Source organism: Hemiscyllium ocellatum, chromosome 45, assembly GCF_020745735.1.
Source record: "Hemiscyllium ocellatum isolate sHemOce1 chromosome 45, sHemOce1.pat.X.cur, whole genome shotgun sequence".
NCBI lineage: Eukaryota > Metazoa > Chordata > Chondrichthyes > Orectolobiformes > Hemiscylliidae > Hemiscyllium > Hemiscyllium ocellatum.
In genome coordinates, this window is record NC_083445.1 from 11475092 (window position 1) to 11487207 (window position 12116).

Genomic DNA, 12116 nt, shown 5'->3' on the forward strand with positions numbered 1-12116 from the left:
TGAGGATGAGCACCTCGCCAAGGCGTTCCCCACGCCTCCGTTTCTTGCCTTTAAACAACCACCAAACCTTAGACCATTGTTCGTAGCAAACTGCCCAGCCTTCAGGACAATATCATCCACAACACCGTACAACCCTGCCATTGCAATACATGTCAGAGTGTCGACATGGAAACCACCATTACATGTGGGGACACCTCCCACCATGAACGTGGCAGGTACTCATGCAACTCAGCCAACATTGTCTATCTCATACGCTGCAGGCAAGGGTGCCCTGAGGCATGGTACACTGGTGAGACCGAGCAGAGGCTACAGCAATTGATAAATGGGCACCGCACAACAATCAACAGACAGGAGTGTTCCCTCCCAGTTGGAGAACACTTCAGCGGTCTGGGACATTTGACCTCGGACCTTCAAGTGACCATACTCTAAGGCAAATTCAGGACAGGCCACAACACAGAGGCTGATATCCAAGTTAGGTACCCACAGGGATGGCCTCAACTGGGACCTGGAGTTCATGTCACACTACATGTGACTCCACTGTACTACACACTCTCTCACACACATACACACACACACACACACACACATACACCCCCTCTCTCTGTCATACACAAGGTCTCTTTCATTCGCACACACACACACACACACACACGTCCCAAACCCAACGCCATGCACACGCACCCTCTCACAGGCTTATACCTCATCACACTCATACTTAACCAAGCTTCCACACTCACATGCACACACTCACTCTGTCTCTATCTCCTGCATGCACACACACATATAAGTTTATGGGGTGAATTTATATTTGCAGACACATTCTATTTTGCTTAAAAAACACATAACCCACAGGCAGTCAATCCTTGTAATATTTTCTAAATTCCACTTTCGAAATAGAACCAGTCTGACTCAAGATTGGGATACAGACAGACTTTAACCTTATACCTTTAATACGTTGTCTGAGCTGAGATGGCACCTTTTTTGTAAATATATTTATTAGCAAATTTTTTTAACTTTACAAACATGTAAAATTATTGAAAAATACAATCAAAGAGATGGCATCTTTTGTTATAAAACCTGAAGTTATCTTGAGAAGGTGACTTAAAAGAAGTTCTTGGATTTACACATTAATGAACCGAAACCTGTAACCCATTCTAAAAGGGGAAAGGTTTGTCCAATATATCATTTCAGCTGCATGATGCTGGAATCTTTTGCTGTGAATTCTGTGTCTTATGATACTGCTTCATGAAGGAGCAGCACTTCGAAAGCTAATGCCTCCAAATAAACCCGCTGGACTATAACCTGGTGTTGTGGGATTTTTAACTACCTCAAAAGGCCACAACTACATGCTGACGGACGCACTAAAACTTGGGGCAGCAAGGCACAGTGGGGAAAGACTACTGTCTGAGGTCTTCCGGCCTAAATACAATGGGGGTCCATTTGGTATTAAACTATACCAGTGCCTCAAACATAAATATATATTTAATTGGAAGCACACTAGCTTTCAGAGCTACGCTCCTTCATCAGGTGATTGATGAAGGAGCGTCGCTCTGAAAGCTAATGTGCTTCCAATTAAGCCTGTTGGACTATAACTTGGTGTTGTGTGAAATTTAACTGTGTACACCCCAGTCCAACACCGGCATCTCCAAATCATTAATATATATTGTCTGGTTCAAGGAAGAATCCTTTTGCATTGTTGCCTGTCTCGAAGTCCGCCTTGGAGGATAGTCACGTGAGGGTCTGAAGTTGAATGCCCCAGATCGCTGAAGTGTCCTCCGACTGGGAGGGAACACTCCTATCTGTTGGGTAGAGTCAAACATCAATGTTTGTTTGTTTCTTCGATATACAGCTGTACAGAACCAAACTGCGTTTGTGACTACGTATGTACAATGATATTTTTTATGAGCTGAAAATGTGTTGCTGGAAAAGCGCAGCAGGTCAGGCAGCATCCAGGGAACAGGAGATTCGACGTTTCGGGCATAAACCCTTCTTCAGGCATATGCCCGAAACGTCGAATCTCCTGTTCCTTGGATGCTGCCTGAACTGCTGCGCTTTTCCAGCAACACATTTTCAGCTCTGATCTCCAGCATCTGCAGACCTCACTTTCTCCTCGATATTTTTTATGAATCAAGTATATTTTTAAAAAGGGCAAGAGGAGGACAAACTATCCTTGATGACAAAGGAGATAGAGATTAAGTGATAGAAGAAATATTTGAGCTGGTGATGGGTGTCAGCTCGTATCCAGTCAAAAACCAACCTGAATACAGAAGGAAGGTGAACAAGCAAACACAAGAAACAACGGGAGATTACGAAAAAAGACCAACTTCAAAGGAATCCCAATAACCTCATTACAGCAAAAAAATTGGTATCAGAAGGAATAGGGCTGATGTGGGACCAAAAAATGGATCTATACACACAAACAAGAGGTTAAATTAATACTTTGCATCGTGTTTTTGGGCAGCACAGTGGCTCAGTGGTTAGCATTGCTGCCTCACAGCGCCAGGGACCTGGGTTTGGTTCCACCCTCAGGCAACTGTGTGGACATTTTCCTTGCGGTCCTTAGTGGGTTTCCTTGGGGTGCTCTGGTTTCCCCCCCCCCCCCACAGAGCAAAGATATACAGGTTAGGGTGGATTGTTCATGCTAAACTGCTCCATAGTGTGCAGGCCGGGTGTGTTATCCATGACAAATGCAGGGTGACGGAGATTAGGTGAGATCCTCTTCAGAGGGTCAGTGTGGACTCAAAGGGCTGAATGGCCTGCTTCCTATGAGACATACAAGATAACCAGAGGGTTTGATAGGGTGGACAGGGAGAGCCTTTTTCCAAGTATGGGGACAGCAAACACGAGGGGATACAGCTTTAAAGTAAGGGGAGATAGGTATAAGGCAGATGTCAGAGGTAGTTTCTTTACTCAGAGAGTAGTAAGGGTATGGAATGCTTTGCCTGCAATGGTAGTAGATTTGCCAAGTTTAAGTGTATTTAAGTCGTCACTGGACAGGCAAATGGACGTACATGGAATAGTGTAGGTGGGATGGGCTGCAGATTAGTATAACAAAGCAGCACAACATCGAGGGCCGAAGGGCCTGTACTGCGCTGTAATGTTCTATGTTCTACGAGTCTTTTTTATCAAGGAAACAGATGCTCCCCAGGGCATGGGACAGATGAGAAAACTCAGCCCTGAGAAGGGGTTAAAATTGAAAAGCAGGAAAGGTTGGATGTTGTTAAAGGCATCAGGACTGGACAAGATCCATCTCCCTTTAAGGATATTGCAGCTCTTTAGTAGCTAGCTGGGCACCTCTCATTCAATCTCTCTCTAAAAGAAACCAGAACAAAATAATCTCTTAAAGGTACAGCATCATCACAGTTCACTCTGAAAGGGCTGCTGGGGGTCTCAGTTTAATATCTCAACAAGAAACGACAGCACCCCATTCTCCACTGGGGCTCCCACCTTATAATTTGGGTTTCATGGGCCTTGAACCTGCAAACACTAAGTCAAGCATGCGCCAACTGATTCACCGTGCTGCTAGTCATCCACTTTCACCATGTGATCTGGTCTGTTTTATTTCCAAACTTTTGGAAAGCTGAAATATCTTATTTTTATTCATTCTTAAGATGAGGGTGTTACTGGCCAGGTCCAACATTTAGTGACCCATCCCTAATTGCCCAGAGGGCAGTTAAGAGTCAACCGCATTGCTGTGGGTCTGGAGTCACGTCTAGGCCAGACCAGGAAAGGATGGCAGTTTCCTTCCCTAAAGGGCATTAGTGAAAACAGATGGGTGTTTTCCAACAATCGACAATGGTTTCATGATCATCACAAGATATTTAATTCCACTGAATCCAAATTCCACGCTCTGCCGTGGTGACGTTTGAAGAACTATAACACAGCAGTGGCGAGGCAGAGAGATAGGGTTAACATTTCAAATCTGGTATGACTCTTCAGAACCGAAAGGAGTGAGAAAATGTTTTTCTTTATTACGGAATCATTCCGAACTTCAAACATTAACTCTGTTTTTCTCTCTCTTTGCAGACCAGACCAGCTGAGTTTCTCCAGCATTATTTACATTTGCTTCAGAAGGTCACCTGGTGAATTGGCAGTCAGAGGGGCACTGAGTCAATGACTCTTCCATATAATTCACCCTACAATTTAAATGCATTTAGATTTTCCATTTTATTGTTTGATTGGCCTACGTTCATTAATATTGACTCCCTCCATCACCAACCCTCAGTTGCAGCATTATGTAACATCTATAAGATGCCAAATCATGTCTATAAGATGCATTGCACAACTTCACTAAAGATCCTTCCACAGCACCTTCCAAACCCACAACCACTTCCATCCAAAAGTGCAGCAGATAGATGGGAACACCATTAACCTGCAAATTCCCCTTCAAGCCACTGACCAGCCCACCTTGAAAATATATCACTGTTCCATCAGTGTCGCTGGGTCAAAGTCCTGGAACTCCCTCCCTAAAGGAATTAGAGGTCTTCCTACAGCAAATGGACTGCAGCGGTTCAAGAAGGCAGCTCACCCTCATCTTCTCAAGGGGCAACTAGGGATGGAGCAATAAATGCTGGGCCCAGTCAGCCATGATCTACGAGTGAATAAAATCAATTTTGACATTAACAGACTGTTCTCATCATAGTTTCCTGCCCTGGTACCAAAGCCCTTTGGTGCCTTTTGCACTATCCTGGGTAATTTGATTCCTGAGCTGAAAATGTGTTGCTGGAAAAACGCAGCAGGTCAGGCAGCATCCAAGGAGCAGGAGAATCGACATTTTGGGCATGAGCCCTTCTTCAGGAATGAGGAAAGACTGTCCAGCAGGCTAAGGTAAAAGGTAGGGGGGACGGACTTGGGAGAGGGGCGTTGGAAATGCGATAGGTGGAAGGAGGTCAAGGTGAGGGTGATAGGCCGGAGAGGGGTTGGGGGCGGAGAGGTCAGGAAGAAGATTGCAGGTTAGGAATGCGATGCTGAGTTCAAGGGTTGGGACTGAGACAAGGTGGGGGGAGAGGAAATGAGGAAACTGGAGAAATCTGAGTTCATCCTTTGTGGTTGGAGGGTTCCTAGGCGGAAGATGAGGCACTCACCTTGTCTCAGTCAAATCCGCCTCATTTTCCGCCTAGGAACCCTCCAACCACAAGGGATGAACTCAGATTTCTCCAGTTTCCTCATTTCCCCTCCCCCCACCTTGTCTCAGTCCCAACCCTCGAACTCAGCACCACCTTCCTAACCTGCAATCTTCTTCCTGACCTCTCCGCCCCCATCCCCACTCCGGCCTTTCACCCTCACCTTGACCTCCTTCCACTTATCACATTTCCAACGCCCCTCCCCTAAGTCCCTCCTCCCTACCTTTTACCTTAGCCTGCTGGACACACTTTCCTCATTCCTGAAGAAGGGCTCATGCCCAAAACGTCGATTCTCCTGCTCCTTGGATGCTGCCTGACCTGCTGCGCTTTTCCAGCAACACATTTTCTGTTCTGATCTCCAGCATCTGCAGTCCTCACTTTCTCCTCCTAATTTGAATCTTACCATAGTTTCTGTTGCAGACACAAAATGACTTACAAAACTTTAAGTCAATGTGGAGAGGCTGTCCTCCTATTGGATTTTCTAACATAACATTTGCAGGAGATGATGGTGTAAGGTTAGGGTGACTGCTTAGGGGTCATGGGTTCAAATCCCACAGAGAATCTAGTGGAATCAATTAATTATATCTGCAGTTGATCAGTGATGGTGTGGCATTAAACTGTTATGTTATTAAATCCCATCCGGTTCCCTAACTGAAGCAACATGTTGGCTCAATGGTGAGAACTACTGCCTCGCAGCGCCAGTGACCTGGGTTCGATTCCACCCTCAGACAACTGCACGTTCTCCCCATGTCTGTGCAGGTCAGGGTGAATTGTCCATGCCAAATTGCCCATAGTGCCCAGGGATGTGCAGCTTAGGGTGGGCTAGCCATGGGGAATGAAGGGTTACAGGGATAGTGTGGGGGTCTGGATGGGGTGCAGTTTTGAATGGCCTGCTTTCACAACGTAGGGATTCCCTTCGGGTCCCTATGTGACTCCAGACTCATGGTGATGCGATTGACTCTCAGTTGCCCTCTGTGATTGCCTCAGCGTGCCAGTGATATTCAGGGTGATGTGGGGTGAGCAGCAACTACCACTGATGCCCCTCATTCCCTGAAAGAGTAATGAAACAATAATGTAACATTAAAGAAACAGAGACATGAAGGAAGCAGGCGGGTCGACATGTGGATCTCAAAGGACAGCCAATCTTTCAGAGATCTTGATGATGCAAAACACAATGTCCTTGGCGGATTTTCAAAAGAAAGAACATTCACTGGAATAAGCACTCGATGAAAGATGTGCAAAGATTAATTATTAGGAGGGAAGGACAGAAGAAAGGGTGAGTAGAGGAAATGAGATTAAAGAAAGTCTGTAATGTGACAATGTGGTGGTTTCGAGGGTTTTTTTATCTGATCATTCCAGCTGAATTCTTCAGAAGTGCGTTTGAGAGTCAGTGGCCCCTCGTTGCTTGCCATTGACTTGAGCACAGCAACAAACGCTTGCATTTGCAAGGCGCCTTAATGTTGATTAACCTCCCAAGGTGCTTGGCAGCAGGGTTGTCAAACAATATTTGACACCACAGCCACGCGAGTTGGTATGTAAGACAGGGGACCATCTTAAAGGAAGGAAGACTTGGGGGAAGGAGTAGCAGAGTTCAGAGTCCGAGGCAGCCAATGACAGAATTAATTAATTAAAGGTCAGGACTGCTCAAGAGACCAACGGAGGTGAGTGGTAGCATATCACTGGATTAATACTGTAGCACCTCAGGCTAATTTTCTGGGAACACAGGTTCAAATCCGACAGTAGCAGATGGCAAAATTTGAATTCAATAAAATCGGGAGTTAAAAGCCACCCTAATGATGATGAGGTAACCACTGCCAATTGTTGTCGAAAACCCACCTGGTTCACTAATGTCCTTTAGGGAAGGAAATCTGTTGTTTTTAACTACATATGACCCACAGCAATGTGCTTGATCCTGAAATGGCCAGAAATGTTATGCAAATGGGGTGGTACGGTGGCTCAGTGGTCAGCATTGCTGCCTCACAGAGCGAGGGACCCGGGTTCAATTCCAGCCTCGGGCGACTGTCTGTGTGAAGTTTGAACTTTCTCCCCGTGTCTGCGTGCTCTGGTTTCCTCCCACAGCCCAAAGATGTGCAGGTCAGGGTGAATTGGCCGTGCTAAATTGCCCATAGTGTTAGGTGCATTAGTCAGAGATAAATATAGGGTAGGGGAATGGGTCTGGGCGCTTTACACTTCAGAGGGTCAGTGTGGGCTTGTTGGGCTGAAGGGCCTGTTTCCACACTGTAGGGAATCTAATCTAATTCAAGGACAATTAAGGATTGGCAACAAATGCTGGCCTTTCCACGGATCCCACATCCCATGAAGAAATGTTTTGAAAAAGTGACAGCTAAGGCTGTTCTGAGGAAGGGTCACTTGATCCGAAACATTAACTCTTTCTCTCCACAGGTGCTGCCAGACCTGCTGAGCTTTTCCAGCAATCTTTAATTTTGTTTCTGGTTTACGGAATCTGCAGTTGTTTTGATTTTTACTAAGGCTAAGGCTGATCATCATCAGCTCACATCGGCTATCCTAACAAGAGCATTGAGGTAAACCATTAACATTTAATAATTTTTTGTCACAGCCCGAAATTCCAAGTAAAAGGAGTCACTACATTCCTGACGACATTCCCTTTCTTACCTTCGGCATTTCACTTGCAAGCATTTCCGTGGCCACTAGAGTTCAACAGTGTCACCCCTCGTATCTTGTTTTGCTGTTTCCCTTCTGAACGAGGCCATTCGGCCCATCACAGTCAATTTGACTCTTTTGAAAGAAGCTATCCAGTTTGCCCTATAGCCCTGCAACTGTGTTTTTTTTTCCATTTCAAAGGTATTTATCCTTTTGCAAATGAGCCTTGAATCTGCTTCCAATGCCCTTCCACTGGGGCTGTTTTCAACTGTCGAGAGGTGTATAATGTTGCTCCAATCACCAAGCACAGGGTGTGTGGGATAATGCCAACGTTGGGAGGCTTGGCGCTGGAAGTGACAGGAACAGAAAAGAAACAGCCAGTCCTTTGTCACACACGGAACTATTCCCTCGTTTTAAGATTCCACAAATGGAACTTTACAGCATTAGGGGAGCTCACTGCGTCCATTCCAACTGAGACTCAGCGCAATCCCACTTTCTCGATTACAATCTATACACTTGTGGTCTTGACAGCACTTTAGGTGGGCATCCAGGGACCTCTTAAAATGCATTGAGGGTTTCTGCCTTGATGACCCTTTCGGATAGGGAGTTCCCATTGGCTCCTTTGTGGGAAAACCAAATTCCCTTCCAAACCTCCTAATTCTTCCTAGAGATCATAGAGCCCGTACGTTTAAACAGGCCATTAGGCCCAATAAGTTCACACCAACCCTCCAAAGAGAAACCCATCCCCCCACCCTACATTTATCCCTGATTAACACACCTAACCTACATTGTCCTGAACATTATGGACAATTTAGCATGGCCAATTCACTCTAACCTGCACATCTTTGGATTGTGGGAAGAAACCCACACAGACACAGGGAGAAGGTGCAAGCTCCAGACAGACAACCACCTGAGGTGGGAATTGAACTCAGGTCCCATGGGGCTGTGAGGCAGCTAACCGCTGGGCCACAGTGTCGCCCCTGATGGACTACTCAGGAAAACAATATGTTCTCCTCTGTCTCGGCCACACGTGTATCTACAGGACGCACGATCTCAACTCCTTCTACACTCTTCAGTTACATTTCGTCTCAGCCTCTTCTGGTCCAAAGCAGACAACTCCAGTCTTGCCAAATTTTCCTCAGTGCGAAGACGAGGATCAGCTAGAAGAGGTCCGTAGCTCAGTGGTTAGCACGGGTTCAACTCCAGCCTCGGCCAACTGTCAGTGTGGAGTTTGCACGTTCTCCCCGTGTCTGCATGGGTTTCCTCTGGGTTCTCCAGTTTTCTCCTGCAGCCCAAAGAGGTGCAGGTCAGGGTGCAGTGGCCAGGCTAAATTGCCCCATGGTGTCCAGGGATCTACAGGCTGGGTGGATTAGACTTGGGAAATGCAGGGGTGACAGGAACCAGGTAGGCCGAGGTGAAATTCTCTTCGGAGGTCGGTGTGGACTTGATAGGCCTGCCTCCACACTCTAGAGACTTTGTGCATGCAAAACTATATGTAAATGATCACACTTTTGTCACAGGGCTGTTTTATTTATAAAGCACCAATGGGGCGGATGATTTGGGCACTTTCTGCAGAAAAAGTCCCATTTCCTGTCTCCTGATTTCTATCCCAGAAGAAAAAAACCCAATAAAATCTGTGAATGAGACATACTGATTATGGAAAGTAAAATGGAACTCCATTGCAGCCAACATATACTTACGATTTGGAGATGCCGGTGTTGGACTGGCGTGTACAAAGTTAAAAATCACACAACACCAGGTTATAGTCCAACAGGTTTAATTGGAAGCACACCAGCTTTCGGAGAGACGCTCCTTCATCAGGTGGTTGTCGATCATAACACAGAATTTATAGCAAAAATTTGCAGTGTGATGTAACTGAAATTATACATTGAAAAATTGATTGTCTGTTAAGCCTTTCATCTGTTAGAATACAGTGATAGTTTCACTTCTTTCATGTGTAAATCACAAAACCCTTTTTTAAAAAGTTGCATTCTCGGTTAACTGTTAACAATGGTGATAGCTAGACAATATGTTGAAGGTGTTAGCCCCCTGTGTTCTCTGTCTATAATCTGATGTTTAGATTGATTCTAATCTAAAAAGTGAGATAACGGAGTTTTACATGAGTTCATACAGTTTTTGAGCAAAGTACAATGTAACCCTGCAAGTACAAATTCACCCCACAAAATATATGTGTGCATGTGGGTCTGTGTGTGTGTGTCTGTCTGGGGTGGGGGTTATGAGTGTGAGAAAATGTGTGTGTGTGTGTGTAGTGAGTGCAGAGTCGAAAAGTGGCCGAGCAGAGGCTGATAGCTAAGTTCAGTATCCATAGGGAGGGCCTCAACCGGGACCTTTGGTTCATGTCACATTACAGGTGACCACCATTGCACTACACACACACATTCTCACACACACAGGCACTCCCATACACACATACACACACACATATACACAGATGCACACACAGCACTCCACATGCACCCTTACAGACACACCCACTCCCACACTCACACATGCACCTCCTCACAGATTTAAGACACTCTCCCAAGTTTTGAAAAATATGTTTTCTTTTAACTTTAGTAAACATTGCGTGAACTTGAAATGGTGCCCTGTTGCTAATACATTTTCCTGTCCTTGTAACAGCGTTTTTTTTCCCTCTCTGTTTTGACCTGTTGACTTGACACCCGCGGGAGGCTGTGAGATCTTGCATAGCCTTGCCAACAGCCCAGGGGCAAAGGGGAAAGGTCGTGGTGGGGGGGGGGTTGGGAAGGACATTCTCGCTGTTCCTTATTTACGACGGAGTGGGTCCTGTGGCTTTGGCTGGTGACATAGATAAACCCAGCAAGTACACAGGCCGGAGGCGTCACAGTTAACCACACAGCGTAGTCAATCCTTGTGTTTGCTCTGTCTGGCAGGGAGAGCTAGTCGTAATCAGCTTTGAACAGAAGAGTCAAGTGGGGAGGACAGTCATGTGAAAAACAAAATACAACAGCAAAAAAAACACAACAAAATCCCAGCCCCTACAGCAGCTGCTGAAGTGAGAACAATCTCATTTTCCTTTCCCTCAGTATCTTTTTCCGATCGAAAGACCTTCAATCATGCTAGATTAGAATCCCTACAGTGTGGAAACTTCAGCCCAACAAGTCCATGCCGACCCTCCAGAGGGTATCCCACCCAAACCCAATACTCTACATTTACCCCTGACTAACACACCCAACCTACAAGCCCTTGGACACTACGGGGCAATTTAGCATGGCCAACTCACCCGAACCTGCACATCTTTGGACTGTGGGAGGAAACCAGAGCACCCAGAGGAAACCCACACAGACACAGGGAGAATGTGCAAACTTTACACAGACAGTCACCTGAGGCTGGGATCGAACCCAGGTCTCTAGCGCTGTGAGGCAGCAGTGCTAACCACTGAGGCATTGTGCCGCCAATACACTGCTGAGTCGCCACACAACCTCTGACAGCAGGGAACTTAGCCAAAGGTGGGAATTATTCTGTAGATTATTGGGCAGCACAATGGCTGTTGTTAGCACTGCTGCCTCACAGCGCTAGGGACCCGGGTTCGATTCCAGCCTCGGGCGACTGTTTGTGTGGAGTTTGCACGTTCTCCCTGTGTCTGTGTGTGTTTCCTCCCACAATCCAAAGATGTACAGGTTAGGGTGAACTGGCTGTGCTAAATTGCCCATAGTGTTAGTTGTGTTAGTCAGGGGTAAATATAGGGGAACGGGTCTGGGTGGGTTACTCTTTGGAGGGTCGGTATGGACTTGTTGGGCTGAAGGGCCTGTTTCCACACTATAGGGAATCTAATCTAATCCCAGCCAATTACAGGGTTACCAATATAACTGCTATTTTACAAAAGGAGGGAACAAGAATTACAAACAAGTTACATCAATAAGGCAATCCCTAGGTTACAAATGGCTTCCATTCTTGAGAATGTAAAGGGTGGCTTTAAACAGTTTTCTAAAACTGTGAGGGACAAGGATAGGGTGAATAGCCAAGGTCTTTCCCCTACCATGGGGGAGTCCAAAACTAGAGACGCATAGGTTTAAGGTGACAGGGGAAAGGTTTAAAAGGAACCTAAGGGGTAACGTTTCCACACAGAGGGTGTGAAATGAGCTGCCAGAGGAAGTGGTGGAGGCTGCTACAATTACAACATTTAAAAGGCATCAGGATGGGTGGATGAATAGGAAGGGGTTAGAGAGATATGGGCCAAATGCTGGCAAATGGGACTCGAGTAATTTAGGATATCTGGTCGGCATGGACTGGTTGGGCCAAAGGGTCTGTTTCCGTGCTGTACATCTCTATGGCTCTACATTTGTAAATTGATTTGGAACACAATACCATGCAGTATAAAATAGCCATTCG